The 15,745-nt window shown below is 42.0% G+C and overlaps 2 protein-coding genes across 12 annotated transcripts in view; one reads left to right on the forward strand and one right to left on the reverse strand.

Annotated features, from left to right (window-relative positions):
• The window catches only part of epb41a (erythrocyte membrane protein band 4.1a), a 157,972-nt gene extending 152,911 nt beyond the window's left edge, over nt 1–5,061 (forward strand). For all 11 annotated transcript variants that reach the window (XM_044170557.1, XM_044170567.1, XM_044170560.1 and 8 more), the window contains one exon: nt 810–5,061. The gene's annotated coding sequence lies outside the window, so the exon portion shown is untranslated. The remainder of the gene's footprint in view (nt 1–809) is intronic.
• Nucleotides 5,062–6,388: 1,327 nt separating this feature from the next.
• The window catches only part of tmem200b (transmembrane protein 200B), a 93,060-nt gene continuing 83,703 nt past the window's right edge, over nt 6,389–15,745 (reverse strand). Inside the window, exons 6-7 of the mRNA XM_044171496.1 lie at nt 11,737–11,868; nt 6,389–7,876 (exon numbers count right to left, since the gene is read on the reverse strand). The gene's annotated coding sequence lies outside the window, so the exon portion shown is untranslated. The remainder of the gene's footprint in view (nt 7,877–11,736; nt 11,869–15,745) is intronic.

Below are 15,745 nucleotides of genomic sequence, written 5' to 3' on the forward strand. Positions count from 1 at the left end.
TGGGCAATCACTATTTCACACAGGGCCATGTAGATGTGGATTTTGTTTTCCCTTAATAATAACAACCTTCATTTAAAAACTACATTTTGTGTTTACTTGTGTTATCTTTGACAAATATTTAATATATTTGTTTGATGATCTGAAACATTTAAGTGTGACAAACATGCAAAAAAATAAGAAATCAGGAAGGGGGCAAACACATTTTCACACCACTGTATGTAGGACGTGTTGCGTTTCATTGACAGTAACTTAACAGTCGAGTAAAAGAGAATGTGTTTTCAGCAGACGTGATAATGATATGATTATTTTGTTGTGCTATTTGAATTAGCGCTGTGGAAATGTCCATTATACTGAATTTACCATGTGAACAATTAAAGCACAGGTTATTCCACCTCAGCTAAAGTTTTTTACCCAGCCTTTATTTGTTTGTGCTGCCAACATCCCCAGCTACTATTTGAGACTCACCATTAAGTAAATACTGGATTTTATTTGAGAATATACTTTAACCATTATTATCATCATTTGTATAATTTCCTTGATCAACTTCCTCTTTATATGTAGCATTTAATTATGGCCTGATTAGCCCAACTAGGGTAAAAACTCTTATTTTTATTCTGGGAGTTACTATCCTTTTCCCCTCTGTCTTCACACATCTGATTTTGCTGGTGTTTTCATGTGTTAAGATATGAAGTACCGAGGTTTGGCTGTTAAAATCCACTAAAGATATCTTTCTTTTTTTCCTGTGGCCATCTGTCCATCTCTCTTTCTTTCAATCTACCAATCCTTCAAACACCCCTTTGACCTCTCAGCTGCACCCTCTCTCCCTCCTTACTTGTGTCTCCATCACACCATTTTACCACAGCACCTCAAGCCATCACACCCAACTGCACTGCCTTTGACATGAACCACCTGACCACATCAGAGGGAACAAGCGTCAACGTTGAACTATGAACTTTAACTTCCATGAGTGTGGAGTTTTCCCTGAAGGAGACGGAGTCGCCAGAAAATTCCCAAGAACCCTCCCAGTATTCCCCACAATCCCCTCTTGTTCCACTTACTGCCAAAAGATCAACGGCTGGACTGATGAAAAAAATAATCTTTTTTAAAGAGAAAAAAAGAAAATAAAGTACAGCATTTGTGAATTTATTCCTCTCCAATTTGTCTGGAGATTTTAAGAAAATTTTCAAGGGCATTTGGTCTTTTAATCTTGAGATTACTGGTACTTTATTTTTCTACAGCTTTTCATACCATCACAATTGGTTATCAATAACTTGGAGGTCGAGTATTTTTTAACAGTGTGTTCTAAACAGCATTAACAAAGGGATTGTGGGTGATTTTTTTGTGGGATTGTACACATCAGGACTCGAGAATCCCTCTTAAATTTTAGCGCAAGTTTGGTGTCATTTCTTGTACAGTAAATATTTTATTTTCCCTCTCAATATGAAAAAAGTATTTTTTCAATTTATTATACAAAAGATTGATTTATCAAACCACGGGGGCAACTACTCCTTTCACCTTATTTAAAGTTCTGACTTAATCATCTTTTGAGTGATCTTTACAACTTTTGATTGTTTTAGTTGTTGTTGTTGTAGTGCTTGTGTCACTAGAACAGGGCTTTATCAGGACCAAGGAGAGAGAAGTGTACTGAAATGGCCTTTTCTTTATTTATTCCCACCACTGTCTTATTTTTGTGTGTTTTGTGTTTTAGTTCTACTCAGCGCAGTTGTATGTAACTTCATGATTTTGTATTGAGAGCATTTCAGTCACCGGATACAGTTTTAGTCATTTCTACTGAGCATGACATCAGCACCTACAGTGTTTCTGCATATGTTTCACATTTCTACTTTTCTACCAAATGGGCAGTGTGTACTCATAATGAGAAAGGGAATTCAAATGACAATGAACTCAAACAAGACAGAGGTTAATTAGAGTTAAAGTTATCATCTGCTTGATTGGTATTGAATCAGTTGAAAAGTGAAGACAAGCACAGGATGATAGTTGTCTCATTAAACTGCAAACGGTTTGATTTGTATTGTCTCTTTACATTCATGCTTGTAATTTGATTATAACCTGATTAAGGCAATACTCCAATTATTGCAACTGTGTCACGTCAACACATGAACAAGGTTATCTGGTTAATGTAGTTAATTACAGTCATTAATTACACCAGTTCCTAACGTACAGCCAGTGAGTGAACTTGAAGTGTCTGCACAAAGCTTAAAGGATTGTTCCAGTTTAACTTGTGTCATATTTTCATAGTTTTGTCCATCATTGTTAATATTTTACTCACCAAGTAATTGATGAGCTCTGGGAACATGACAACATCACTTTAATGTACTCTGATGGGCTGAGAAACATGAGCAGTCAGACAGATTGTAAAGAAGCCAACAGTTTATCCAGAGTATCTACAACAGGGATTCCAACCTAGGGGACAGGACCACCACATATTTAGTTTTATGAGTAACAAGAATAAGACGTAATATGGAATATGGTTGACATATCAGACCTGACAATTGTATATTATATTTCACAAAATAACACAATGTACATCAAATGAAAAAAAATGCAAAATACCATTTCACAAAAGGATCAAATAACATAGGTCAGGTGGTATAATCAGATATTTTCCGCTCACTCTAAACTACATTACTTTGTGTGCTGAAACATGCACTTGCCCATGTATGTTACCTACAAAGGATTATCAGGTCAGCTTAATATATTGTATAGCCCTTTAAAACAGTTATATTTGGTATATAAGTTATGGTCCAACTTTTGATGCTGCAGTGACTTACTGTTTACATAGTTGATTGCTTTTGATTGGATGGTACTGATGTTTCCTAGAAAACAATTTACAAATTACATTAAGTCTTTACCAGCTAAGACATTCCTGACATTCTAATGGTGCAACATGATAGTAAGCAGTTAGTAAATCACTTGAAATGATCTAGTAGTTATACACAAACACCATGAAAGTATGACCCAAGCTGTAATAAACTTGAATTATTCTTTCCTGTTCTGATAAACCAGACCATTCTCATTCCCAGGGTGTCAAATATTGACATTTTGTCACGTCCCTTGTCTGTATTGGACGCTCAGGGCTGCCAGAAAGCCTTTATGAAATTAGGTGATGTAATGCAAAGAGCGTGAAATTCCGCTTTAGGAGGAGGAGGTGGGGTGGTTGAATGGGTCAATCAAACCCAGGACTTTCACCGAAGAGACTGGGGTTTGTGTCCCGTGTGAAACCAAAAGTTAACGTTGACTTTAAAGTTTCAAGTTTTAAGTTACATTAAAGTCGCGTGATTTACTTGTCACATGACTTTTGTCATGTGACTTCCTACTGCCAAAGTGTTTTTTCCCCTAAATCTAACGACACTTTTAAGTAACGTTACATTGTTTCTGAAGGCATCTCCTTCTGAAGGCATCTCCTACTAACGCCAAAGGGTACCTTGTGTATGTTTATGAGATGCCGAGGGGTATGACGAAACGTGGTTATTTGACGCCCAGGGAATGAGAATGCATTGGATATACACCATCCATTATGGTCTGAGAAGGGTTTTTTGCACCTTTGGCTCTTAAAATGATTTATGGTCAGTTTTGATCAAATACTCCCAGGAGCTAAACTCAGGAATTAGCTCAGAACGAAATTTTTCACTCACGGACACCTGCTGTCAGTGTGGGTGTCATTAGTTGAAACTGCTGGCCGCTGTTAATTTGTTCACTCACTTACAGTGGTATGATAGGAATGAATGTGAGCCAAAGTAAGTATAACTCGGGAATGCACCACAAAGGTCATACAGTCATCATAATGTATGCACAAATAGCAACATAGCTAGTAAATATGGAAAGAAATATTTTGGGTGAAAGGGAAAATATTTTTAAGGTTACAACTAATAAATAAAAAACAGAAACACCTTCCATTTTGCTTTTCTTATTTTGTGGTGCCAGTAAGATTTTTCCTTCAAGCTACCACATGTCCTTTGGAAATTAATCCCATTATTACTGCGGTTGCTAAGTTATTGGGTTTAGTTAGTTAGTTAGTTAACCCTTTATTTTATCTACAGAGAGAGATCAAGGTCTTTTTTTCAAGAGACACATTGATAAAGAAAATCTGTATAATGCATAGATACAATTCAAACACAACATAGGCCTACACAATAGACAAATTAGTTCTACATAAAAAAACTATTATAGTAAGTTAAATATTTTGTCTTCAAATGGAATAAGATATTTTAACTTCAACATAGCATTTGAAACCAGTTAAGAGATAAGCGGGTGACATATAAGATGTTATGATCTCCATAAAAATGTACCTTACAATGTGGAGTGACAGAGACAACATTATTTTTATAAATGGTGAATAGAGGAAGCCCCAGAATAGACCCTTATGGGTCACCTATATTAACTTTAAGAGCACTTGATTCAGAAACATTTGAAAGCTTGAGTTCTTCCTGAGAGGTTGTTAAAAAACTTTTAATGGACAATTCATCTGAACCTAAAAATTATGTTTTATTGCAAAAACTATAATTAGTCAGCAGTGTGAAATGCTTTCAGTAGATCAATAACAACTGCAGCCCACTTTTGATGATTGTCCAGGGCATTGACAGTATAATTTATTACAATGAATGTAGCTGGTTTACCACAGTAATCCTCAAACTATTACCATAATCTGGTTAGTTTATAAATTGGCATATGTGTATGCAAACACACTGTAACTTTGCATTGTTAATAATATAACAGTTTATAAGTGTAGGAGGCCAAAGTTAACCTCCTCCTTAGTACACACTGCCCATTCAAATCAGACACGTTTAGTATGGTAGATGTAGTTTATATTTTGTCGATTTTCAAGCATGATGCTTTTTTAGAACACAATATTCTGTACAATCCTTCCAATGTTGTAGTTCTTTCACTGTGCTGTTGTCTTCATCGTGGCACCCCCTTTTCTCATTGGAAACAAGTAAGCAAACATTTCTAAGTTCTGTGTTAACCCTCACTTTACCATCACAGGAAGACATGTAATAAAAGAGCACCATGCATAGAATAAACACAAATGTAGACATCTTGTTCTGTGTCTATGTAGTGTTTTCAATTCTGATTCTGATTTCACTGTTTGTCTTATGCAGGACAAAATGGTTGATCATGTAGATAATACATTGGGGTCCAAAAGAGCCAGCCCTTTTAAGACACCAGAGTCAGCAGGCTTGTTCAATTAATGTTGAGAGTTTAGAAATAATTAGATAATGGAGAGGAAGACAAACATAATAATATGGCCACAAATGCCTTCATCACATTAAAAAATCTAAATCCTCATTGTTTTTGATTTTGAGAATCGACTTACATGAAAAGTTTAAAATTCTGCCAGGTGGCACCTATAGGCAGCTATATTCACTACAACCCAGAATATTAATGTGTTGGATGAAACAAACATACAGATGGTTTTGCTATTCTTCAACTTATCAGCAGTGGGGCATAAAATGTTAAGTTTGACCCCAGGATGTCACTACAGAACCGGTCATTTTCTTCTGAGGCGCATGAATGAGCCCAGCAAATGTCATGGCAGTCACCTTATGCTATTATGCAGTATGTTGTGTGCAAGTCCGTCTGGAGTCTGGAGAGAATGAGTCCAGCTGAATGTACACATCAAATATCATGGCAATATGCCATTAGTTTTCTTGTAATTTTGGCACTAGAACATTTGCAATGACCAAAACAGAGATCTTTCATTATCTCCCTAGAGAGTTTGAAAGTGTTCAGTAAATGCAATGGTAATCTATTTATATTAGTTTTTGAGAAATGTGTCAGGTTACCAGTAACTTTTGGCATGAGGTTGACAATAGAGAAAAGAGCTAAACATAATCTTTATTAGTAGAGTTCATCCTCTGGGGACCATGAATAGCCACAAAAAGTGTCATCGCAACACTGTAATAAAAACTTAAAGTTTAATTGTATTTTTGTTTTTTGTATTTGTATTTTAACTTATATCTACTATCTTACTTATCTGTATATATTTTAATATCACGATTCTTCTGTTTATTTATGTTTTTATTTTTCACATTCTTTGGCAATGTTAACATCTGTTTCCCATGCCAATAAAGCCCAATTGAATTGAATTGTAAGTGACTGACAGACAGAGTTGGAGATATCGGCCGTAGAGATGTCTGCATTTATAGTTCTATAGTTCCTACATGAAACTGCTCACAACAAATCTGAGGATTATACCCGGGTCATGATTTCTGGAAAGAGACATTGCTGTTGCATTTTTCGAATGTATTTTTTTGGCACTTTAAGCACCACAAACCGAGTGCCATATAGTTCCATTATATTCAAGAAAGGCAGACATCTCTATCTCCAAAACTTGGCAACTCACACCAAAATGACGGATACACAGCACTACAGGAAGAGAAAAAAATTTATTTTTGATTTTGGGGTGAACTGTCCCTTTAAAAAGGTTTGAGTAGGTGCATTTAACATTCACAAAACATATAGTATATGTTAAAGAAAATCGTCCACCTAAGCAGAAAACAGTCGAGACCATCAACTCTCATTATAATGAGTCCAACAAAACCTGGTCTTGTGTGTCTCCTGTGTTTTTCCTCTCACATTTACAAAATAAACTGCTTTAAATCCTGAGACTATGTGCTTAAGGTTTGCATAAGTGCATTTAACATTTCACAAAACATATAGTATTTGTTAAGCAAGAAAATCCCTATCATCATCTCATTACAATCAGGCGGAAAGCCTTTACATGCGTGAAAACCTGTCTGTTAAGGACAGTATTGTTTCACACCATCAACAGACACAATAAGTTCAATCACTCCAACAAAATGAAGGGGATCAATATCACAGTGCTTTTATCTCACATTTAGAATACTCCATGGTTCCCACACCTTCATCCAAACATCAAATTCAAGGACTTTCCAGGCCCAATGCCTGAAATTCAAGGATCCAACATGGTATAGTTTGAGACACGGATCAAGGTTAATAACTGTTACACTGAGAATTTTTATAATGAGAACTAGAAGGACTTTACAGAAGCTCACACATAACAATTAAAAAGAGAATGGCTTGAATGTGTGAACACTTCTCAGTTGTTACAGTGATGTTACTTTAAGTTAAAAAAAATCAAAAGAACTTTAATTTTTATTCTTGTACAAAATATATAAATTCAAGCACTTTCAATGACCCATGTCTATTTATATCCATTTTCAAAAAGGCCTTGATTTTTTCCCCTCAAATTCACAAACTTTCAAGGATTTCAAGGACCCGTGGGAACCCTGATACTCTTTTCCTATCTATTTAATTCTTGTAGTGACCTACTCACTACACATAGGAGTGTGTGTGTGTTCGAGTAAGTGTGTGTGTCTGTGTGAGTGAGTGTGTTGAAGTGAGAGACTGTGCTGAAAGTTTGCTTGTGTATAAAAAAAAGAACATTTCTTAACAGGAACACTTTCCACATGAGAAACTGTGGAATGTGAAATGTCTTCTGTCCATTTCTTCACTGCATACGTTTGAGTGTATGATTCTATGCATTCGACTTGGCGTGCATGTTAATTAGGAAACATACTTCCAGTCAACAACCAAGTAGACATATGTTTTACAGTTTGTACCTGAGAGTTTGTTCCTTAATCCATGTACTTGGACAGAGGCTTAGTCTGGTTTGATCTTCATCACCACTCTCTGTAGAAAAGAATACTTCATGGATTGTGGATACTCAAGCTCCACACAGTAGATAATGCCCATAAGCATGGCAAAGCTGCATGGCACAGCTTTGAAGTTGTGTAGCACAATGGTCTCCTCGACCACAACTGCCACACTGAGCTCACGTGGAAAGGCATCATGTTCCGAACCCTCATAACCAGGTAGGCCAACTTGCATGAGCCTGGAAAAGTAGAAAAAATAGTGTTAACATTTTCATTTACAAATACCACCTGCTCTGCATGGGTAATTCAAATTTCAGTCATCAAAATCCTTAACAATAGATCAGGGAAGTCACACCCTCAATTTGTGCACTGGCTGTTCCCAGAACAGTCTGTGAACATCTGGTGCTCAAATTGTACATCAGATGTTCACAAACTCCCCTTTTTGAATGTTCTGGGAACAGCGGTGCACAAATTGGGGGTGTGACTTCCATGCTCTATAGAGAAGCAAATTAACTTGTTACTGTCAGTATACAACCTATAGGACATAGCAGTTATTCTATCTACCCAAGACTACACAATGATGCTGACTTTGTGGTTAAAGTCATTTAAAAAACTAAAAAACTCAGTCACATTCCTAAGTATATCACAAGACCTAAAGCATTTAGGTCTTGTGATATACTATAGCACGCAGTTTTGCATTACAGAAATATGAGTACGAAACTCCTTGAACCGCCACCTTAACGGGGTGGAGGGGTTTGAGTACCCGAATGACCCTGGGAGCTATGTTGCCTGGGGCTGTATGCCCCTGGTAGGGTCACCCATGGCAAACAGGTCCAGGGTGACGGGTCAGACCAAGAGCGGTTCAGAAGACCCTTATGGATTATTTAAAATCAAGGCCAGTTACGTCGCCCGGATTGGCGCTACCGGGGCCCCACCCTGGAGCCAGGCCTGGGGTGGGTGCCCGACGGCGAGCGCCTGGTGGCCGGGCCTTTCCCCACGGGGCCCGCCGGGCACAGCCCGAAGGAGCGACGTGGGGCCGTCCTCCCGTGGACCCACCACCCGCAGGAGGATCCGTAGGGGGGTGCAGAGAGATCTGGGCGGCAGTCGAAGGCAGGGGCTTCGCGACCAGATCTCCGGACACAGAAACTGGCTCTAGGGACATGGAATGTCACTTCGCTGGGGGGGAGGGAGCCTGAGCTTGTGCGGGAGGTTGAGCGTTACCGGCTAGATATAGTCGGCCTCGCCTCCACGCACAGCCTGGGCTCTGGAACCCGTCTCCTCGAGAGGGCTGGACGCTCCATTTCTCTGGCGTTGCCGGGCGGGGAGGCGGCGGGCTGGTGTGGGCCTGCTCATAGCCCCACAGCTCAGCCGTCACGTGTTGGAGTTTACCCCAGTGAACGAGAGGGTCGCGTCCCTCCGCCTCCGGGTGGGGGACAGGTCTCTCACTGTTGTGGCGGCCTACGGGCCGAACAGCAGTGCAGAGTACCAGGCCTTCTTGGAGTCCCTGGGAGGGGTACTAGACAGTGCACCACCCGGGGACTCCGTTGTTCTACTGGGGGACTTCAACGCCCACGTGGGCAACGACAGTGACACCTGGAGAGGGGTAATCGGAAGGAACGGCCCCCCTGATCTGAACCCGAGCGGTGTTCAGTTGTTGGACTTCTGTGCTAGTTACAGTTTGTCCATAACTAACACCATGTTCAAGCACAAGGGTGTCCATCAGTGCACGTGGCACCAGGACACCCTAGGCCGGAGGTCGATGATCGACTTTGTTGTCGTATCATCTGACCTCCGGCCGCGTGTCTTGGACACTCGGGTGAAGAGAGGGGCGGAGCTGTCAACCGATCACCACCTGGTGGTGAGTTGGATCCGCTGGCGGGGGAGGAAGCCGGACAGACTTGGCAGGCCCAAGCGTATCGTGAGGGTCTGCTGGGAACGTCTGGCGGAGCCCTCTGTCAGCAGGGTCTACAACTCACACCTCCGGGAGAGCTTCTCCCAGATCCCGGGGGAGGTTGGGGACATTGAGTCCGAGTGGACCATGTTTTCCACCTCCATTGTCGATGCGGCGGCTCGTAGCTGTGGTCGCAAGGTTTCTGGTGCCTGTCGCGGCGGCAATCCCGAACACGGTGGTGGACGCCGGAAGTAAGGGATGCCGTCAGGCTGAAGAAGGAGTCCTATCGGGCCTTGTTGGCTCGTGGGACTCCCGAGGCAGCTGACAGGTACCGGCAGGCTAAGCGTGCTGCAGCCCGCGGCGGTCACAGAGGCAAAAACTCAGGACTGGGAGAGGTTCGGAGAGGCCATGGAGGAGGACTATCGGTCGGCCTCAAAGAAATTCTGGCAAACCGTCCGACGGCTCAGGAGGGGGAAGCAGTTCTTCACCAACACCTTGTACGGTGCGGGTGGAGAGCTGTTGACCTCGACTGGGGATGTTGTCGGACGGTGGAAGGAATACTTTGAGGATCTCCTCAATCCCGCTGTCACGTCTTCCGAAGAGGAAGCGGAGGCTGGGGACCGGAGGCGGACTCATCCATCACCCTGGCCGAAGTCACTGAGGTTGTTGGCAAGCTCCTTGGTGGCAAGGCTTCGGGGGTGGATGAGATCCGTCCTGAGTATCTTAAGTCTCTGGATGTTGTGGGACTGTCTTGGCTGACACGTCTCTGCAACATCGCGTGGCGGTCTGGGACAGTGCCTCTGGACTGGCAGACCGGGGTGGTGGTCCCTCTGTATAAGAAGGGGACCGGAGGGTGTGTTCCAATCACAGAGGGATCACACTTCTCAGCCTCCCCGGTAAGGTCTATTCCAGGGTACTGGAGAGGAGAATTCGTCCGATAGTCGAACCTCGGATTCAGGAGGAGCAGAGTGGTTTTCGTCCCGGTCGTGGAACACTGGACCAGCTCTATACTCTCCATCGGGTGCTCGAGGGTTCATGGGAGTTTGCCCAACCAGTCCACATGTGCTTTGTGGATCTGGAGAAGGCATTCGACCGTGTGCCCCGGGCGCTTTGTGGGGAGTGCTCTGGGAGTATGGGGTCCGGGGCCCTTTGCTAAGGGCTGTCCGGTCCCTGTATAACCGGAGCAGGAGCTGTGTTCGCATTGCCGGCAGTAAGTCAGACCTGTTCCCGGTGCATGTTGGACTCCGCCAGGGCTGCCCTTTGTCACCGGTTCTGTTCATAATTTATATGGACAGAATTTCTAGGCGCAGTCAGGGGCCGGAGGGTGTCCGGTTTGGGAACCACAGGATCTCATCTCTGCTGTTTGCAGATGATGTCGTTCTGATGGCTTCTTCAAACCAGGACCTGCAGCATGCACTGGGACGGTTTGCAGCCGAGTGTGAAGCAGCTGGGATGAGAATCAGCTCTTCCAAATCTGAGGCCATGGTTCTTGACCGGAAAAAGGTGGTTTGCTCTCTTCGCGTGGGTGGGGAGTCCTTGCCCCAAGTGGAGGAGTTTAAGTATCTCGGGGTCTTGTTCACGAGTGAGGGACGGATGGAGCGTGAGATTGACAGGCGGATCGGTGCAGCGTCGGCAGTGATGCGGGCGCTGTATCGGACCGTTGTGGTAAAGAAGGAGCTGAGTCGAAAGACAAAGCTCTCGATTTACTGGTCAATCTACGCTCCTGCCCTCACCTATGGTCATGAGCTTTGGGTAGTGACCGAAAGGACAAGATCGCGGATACAAGCGGCCGAAATGGGCTTCCTCCGCCGAGTGGCTGGGCCCACATCTCCCTTAGAGATAGGGTGAGGAGCTCAGTCACACGGGGGGAGCTCGGAGTAGAGCCGCTGCTCCTCCACGTCGAGAGGAGCCAGCTGAGGTGGCTAGGGCATCTGATCCGGATGCCTCCTGGACGCCTCCCTCGGGAGGTGTTCTGGGCATGTCCCACCGGGAGGCGGCCCCGGGGAAGACCCAGGACACGCTGGAGGGACTATGTCTCTCGGCTGGCCTGGGAACGCCTCGGGATCCCCCCGGAGGAGCTGGAGGAAGTGTCTGGGGCGAAGGAAGTCTGGGAGTCCCTGCTTAGACTGCTGCCCCCGCGACCCGACCCCGGATAAGCGGAAGAAGATGGATGGATGGATGGATGGATGGATGGAGTACGAAACTTACATCACACATCCCGATAACGTCTGATGGATCTTCAGATATGTAGTGTGGCAGACTTGGACCAGGCCATCAAGTCCTCGAGAAAAGATACGAGAAGGTTTGTGGTGATGACTCTCTCTTGAACTCTGCCCTAATCTGAGGAGACACAGGCACAGACAGTAAATACTAGATTAACGTTATCAGTGTGTTTTCTTGCCAGTTTGGTCTATTTTCTCTGCTCACTGCGAGCCAGACACCAAAACCATTGCTGTGGGATAGCGAGCCGGCCGCGGTGCTTCCAGCCCAATCGGTTGACATGGGTGTCGAAAGGAATCAGGCAGCGCTTCGCAGTGCTCCCACCTCCTGTTTGTACCCTGGCCAGATAGCGAATTATCTTCACAATCATATTAGGTTAACCTCTACCACACATGTTAATAAGATAGGCACTGTTTCCCAGTGGGTGTAAAATTTCTTGATACAAAAGCAATTTAAGAAGCCAGCCAGCAGAAATTCTGAACAGCTTGAAATACTCAATTCAATTAAGTTTCAAATGTTGTCAAATGTAAAAATGACTTGCCTGGGAAGCCCAATTTCTGTCCCCAGCACACACATTAAAGATTTGTTCAAGATTTTTTTACCATATCATTCAGTGCTTTACTGGAGCTCCGACTGTGTAGTCCCACTCACTGAACTGAAACACTAGTGACTAGTGAACTGAGAATGGTCGTTTGTGAAGGATGAGCCTGTGAGCTGAGAATTTAGATGGATAAAGATACCATTTGCAAACTATTATGTATAGCACGTATATTTTATGTACAGCACGTATAATTTTGCAACACCTAATTATTAAACAAAATATTTAGCCCTACTTCCTACTTCCAAACTTCAAGACATGCGAGACATTAAAAGTGAACACAAATATTTTAACCACTTGTGCAAAAATAATGAAGTATCTAACATAAATAAGAAAACAATATACAAAACCACTTAAGTGTGTTTCCCTTATAACTCTGGAACAGAGTCTGAAATTAATACCAAGCCAAATATGGGTAGATTTTCCATTTGGCGAGTAAAACTCCAAAGCTTATCCACCACACTGGCGGGTAATTGTTTGTACCAAAATAGTCATGTATTAAGTTATGCTGAGAGTCTTTACCGCGTGTAATTGGTGTCATTTAAGGGTTTGCTGCTTCTGTCCTCTGTCCTCTGCGGTCTGTGTCGGAGTTTGACACACACACACACACACACACACACACACACACACACACACACAACCATATGTGTTATTATGAATGTTGTTGTGGGGTCTCTGAATGGCTGAAGAAGAACAAAATGAAGACTTTGGAGTGGCCTAGTCAGTTCTGACCTGAATCCTATTGAGATGCTGAGGCATGACCTTAAAAAGGCAGTTCATGCTCAAAAACCCTCCAATGTGGCTGAATTACAACAATTCTGCAAAGATGAGTGGGCCAAAATTCCTCCACAGCGCTGTAAAAGACTCATTGCAAGTTATCGCAAACGCTTGATTGCAGTTGTTGCTGCTAAGGGTGGCCCAACCAGTTATTAGGTTTAGTGGGCAATCACTTTTTCACACAGGGCCATGTAGGTTTGAATTTTATTTTCCCTTAATAATATTAACCTTCATTTAAAAACTGCATTTTGTGTTTACTTGTGTTATCTTTGACTAATATTTAAATTTGTTTGATGATCTGAAACATTTAAGTGTGACAAACATGCAAAAAAAAAAGAAATCAGCAAGGGGGCAAACACTTTTTCACACTACTGTATAGCATCATACTGAGTTAGTTTTAGCTTCATATCTTAGCTAACAACATTAAACACACAACCAATACACAGTAACATGGACTGCTACACACTGAGAGCGATTACAATGTTACAAATCATACCTTAGCATGCTATGGCGCTAATCGCAATTAGCATCACATCTTTTACAAACTGCATGGAATTGGCAGTGTTAAAAATACACACGTGTGTATTTACCGTCTGTATCGCACAATAAGTCATCAAAAAGGTGGTATTATGCTCCATTAACTGAAGTTATAATCCAATTTGTAGTCGACGTCAGGGTTACGTCACTGCAGTGGCGCGCATTGTGGTGGAAAAAAACAGCAGAAACAATACATCCATGAGTGAAACGGGCGAAACACCGGAAGAAGAGAGAAAAACTGTCCCATTGTGTCGTTGGATGTCAGAATAGGAATGCCAAAAAACTTGACCTTCATTTTTATAGTTTACCGTCATCGAAGACGCCATTTGAAGCTAAACGCAGACCTTTATGGTTGCCAGCCATTAAACGACAGACTGGAGTGACGATATCATCCAGAATTCTCGTCTCTGCAGTGCTCATTTCATATCAGGCAAGGTGTTCTCCACTGTTTATCACACACAAAGGCAAAATCAATGATGTAGTTAATAACGATAAATTAATTACAGCAGCAACCACAAAGCTGGCATTCTCAGTGGGCTATTTCAGACTTTGTGATCACTCACTGACCTAATATTTATCCACCTCTGATGAGGAGGAGGAGGTTTTCTTTCAGCTCAATCAGAAACAGAGCTCAACAGTTCCTTTTCTTTATTGATCTGACCACTATCATTTTTGAGTGGTCGCTATCAAAATTGAAAGACAGTGTAGCGGTGATGCATGGAACTTTGAGCCTGGAAGATCACCTGTGAGTTGTGTTAATGAAACTGCACTTGGGTCTAAGCAATAAGGACATTGCCTTTAGGTTTAACGTAACAAAAACTGTCACCTCCAGTATTTTAAGAAACTGGCTCCCTATAATGTCACAGACTTTAAAACCAGTCATCAAATGGCTAACCAGGATGACTTTTCTCAGGAAAATGGGAAAATGCTTGCTCATGGTGGGATTTGTTGGGTCTCTGTAATTAATATTATAAAGAGTACAGTCTAGACCTGCTCTATAGGAAAAGTGCAATGAGATAACTTCTGTCATGAATTGGCACTATATAAATAAAATTGAATTGAAATGAAAATGTTTTAAAAGGAAATATAGGCAATGTTGGTGTATCATTGAGATTTTTATTGATAGACCTATTATTACTAGATCTAATAATCTTACTGCTCAAATTCTAACATTGTCTATTTCATGTTTCATGAATATAATATATACTAAAAATTTGAATATTGTTTTACTATAGTCAATACAAGTCAGCTGTGTATGTAATGGTGTGACAAATGAACCTTGACTTTAACAGTAAGCACAAAAGTTTGGTTAAAAGTTCACAAGGCTGTATTTGGAGTGTTTTTTATTTTTCAACAATGAATTTAATGACTTCATGTAGACAAAATGATGAAATATTTAAAATATACACAAATCAGTGTTTCAGTTTTTACTAACCCTTTTGTCAAATGAACACAACATTTATTTAATAAATTCATATCAAGTATATTGGACATCCTCTACTATTAAGTATTTTGTTTTTAAAAATTTAATCTATCGATCAAAATCCATAGATGTTAGGAACAGCAAAACCACACACTGTAGAGCAAATGTAATGTAATGTAAGATGACCTCTAATCTAAATATGCAGATTGTAAAGGAACAATGAAGGTACTTTGTAACTCTCAAAAGTGGTTTGGTAGTAGAGCAGGTTAAACCGCTATCACTACTACTCACTATCCCATCAGGTGATGCACCAAGATAAGTAGTCTGGGCGAACAACAAGACCAGAGAGTCTAACAATTAGTGTGACCTTTACTCATTTCTTCAATGTAGCATTTTCTTGATGTATCCGCCATTTGTCACCCCCAGAGTATGGTCGGCACTCGTAGATCCTCTGTCTTATTGTAATGCATGATATTTTTAATGTCATTGTCTGTAGGCTCTCCAGCTGTGCACAAATGGTGCAAGTTTGTGCTTGTTGTTCTGCCTTCTCTGTGTGTGCCAGGCCCTGCATTTTGATTGCTCCCTGGGCCGACTGTGGCTTAGTGGTAGAGCGGGTCCACCAATCGGAAGGATGGCGGTTCGATCCCGGCTTCCCCCAGCCC

The sequence above is a fragment of the Siniperca chuatsi genome, linkage group LG17 (genome assembly GCF_020085105.1).
Source record: "Siniperca chuatsi isolate FFG_IHB_CAS linkage group LG17, ASM2008510v1, whole genome shotgun sequence".
NCBI classification, from domain to species: Eukaryota; Metazoa; Chordata; class Actinopteri; order Centrarchiformes; family Sinipercidae; genus Siniperca; species Siniperca chuatsi.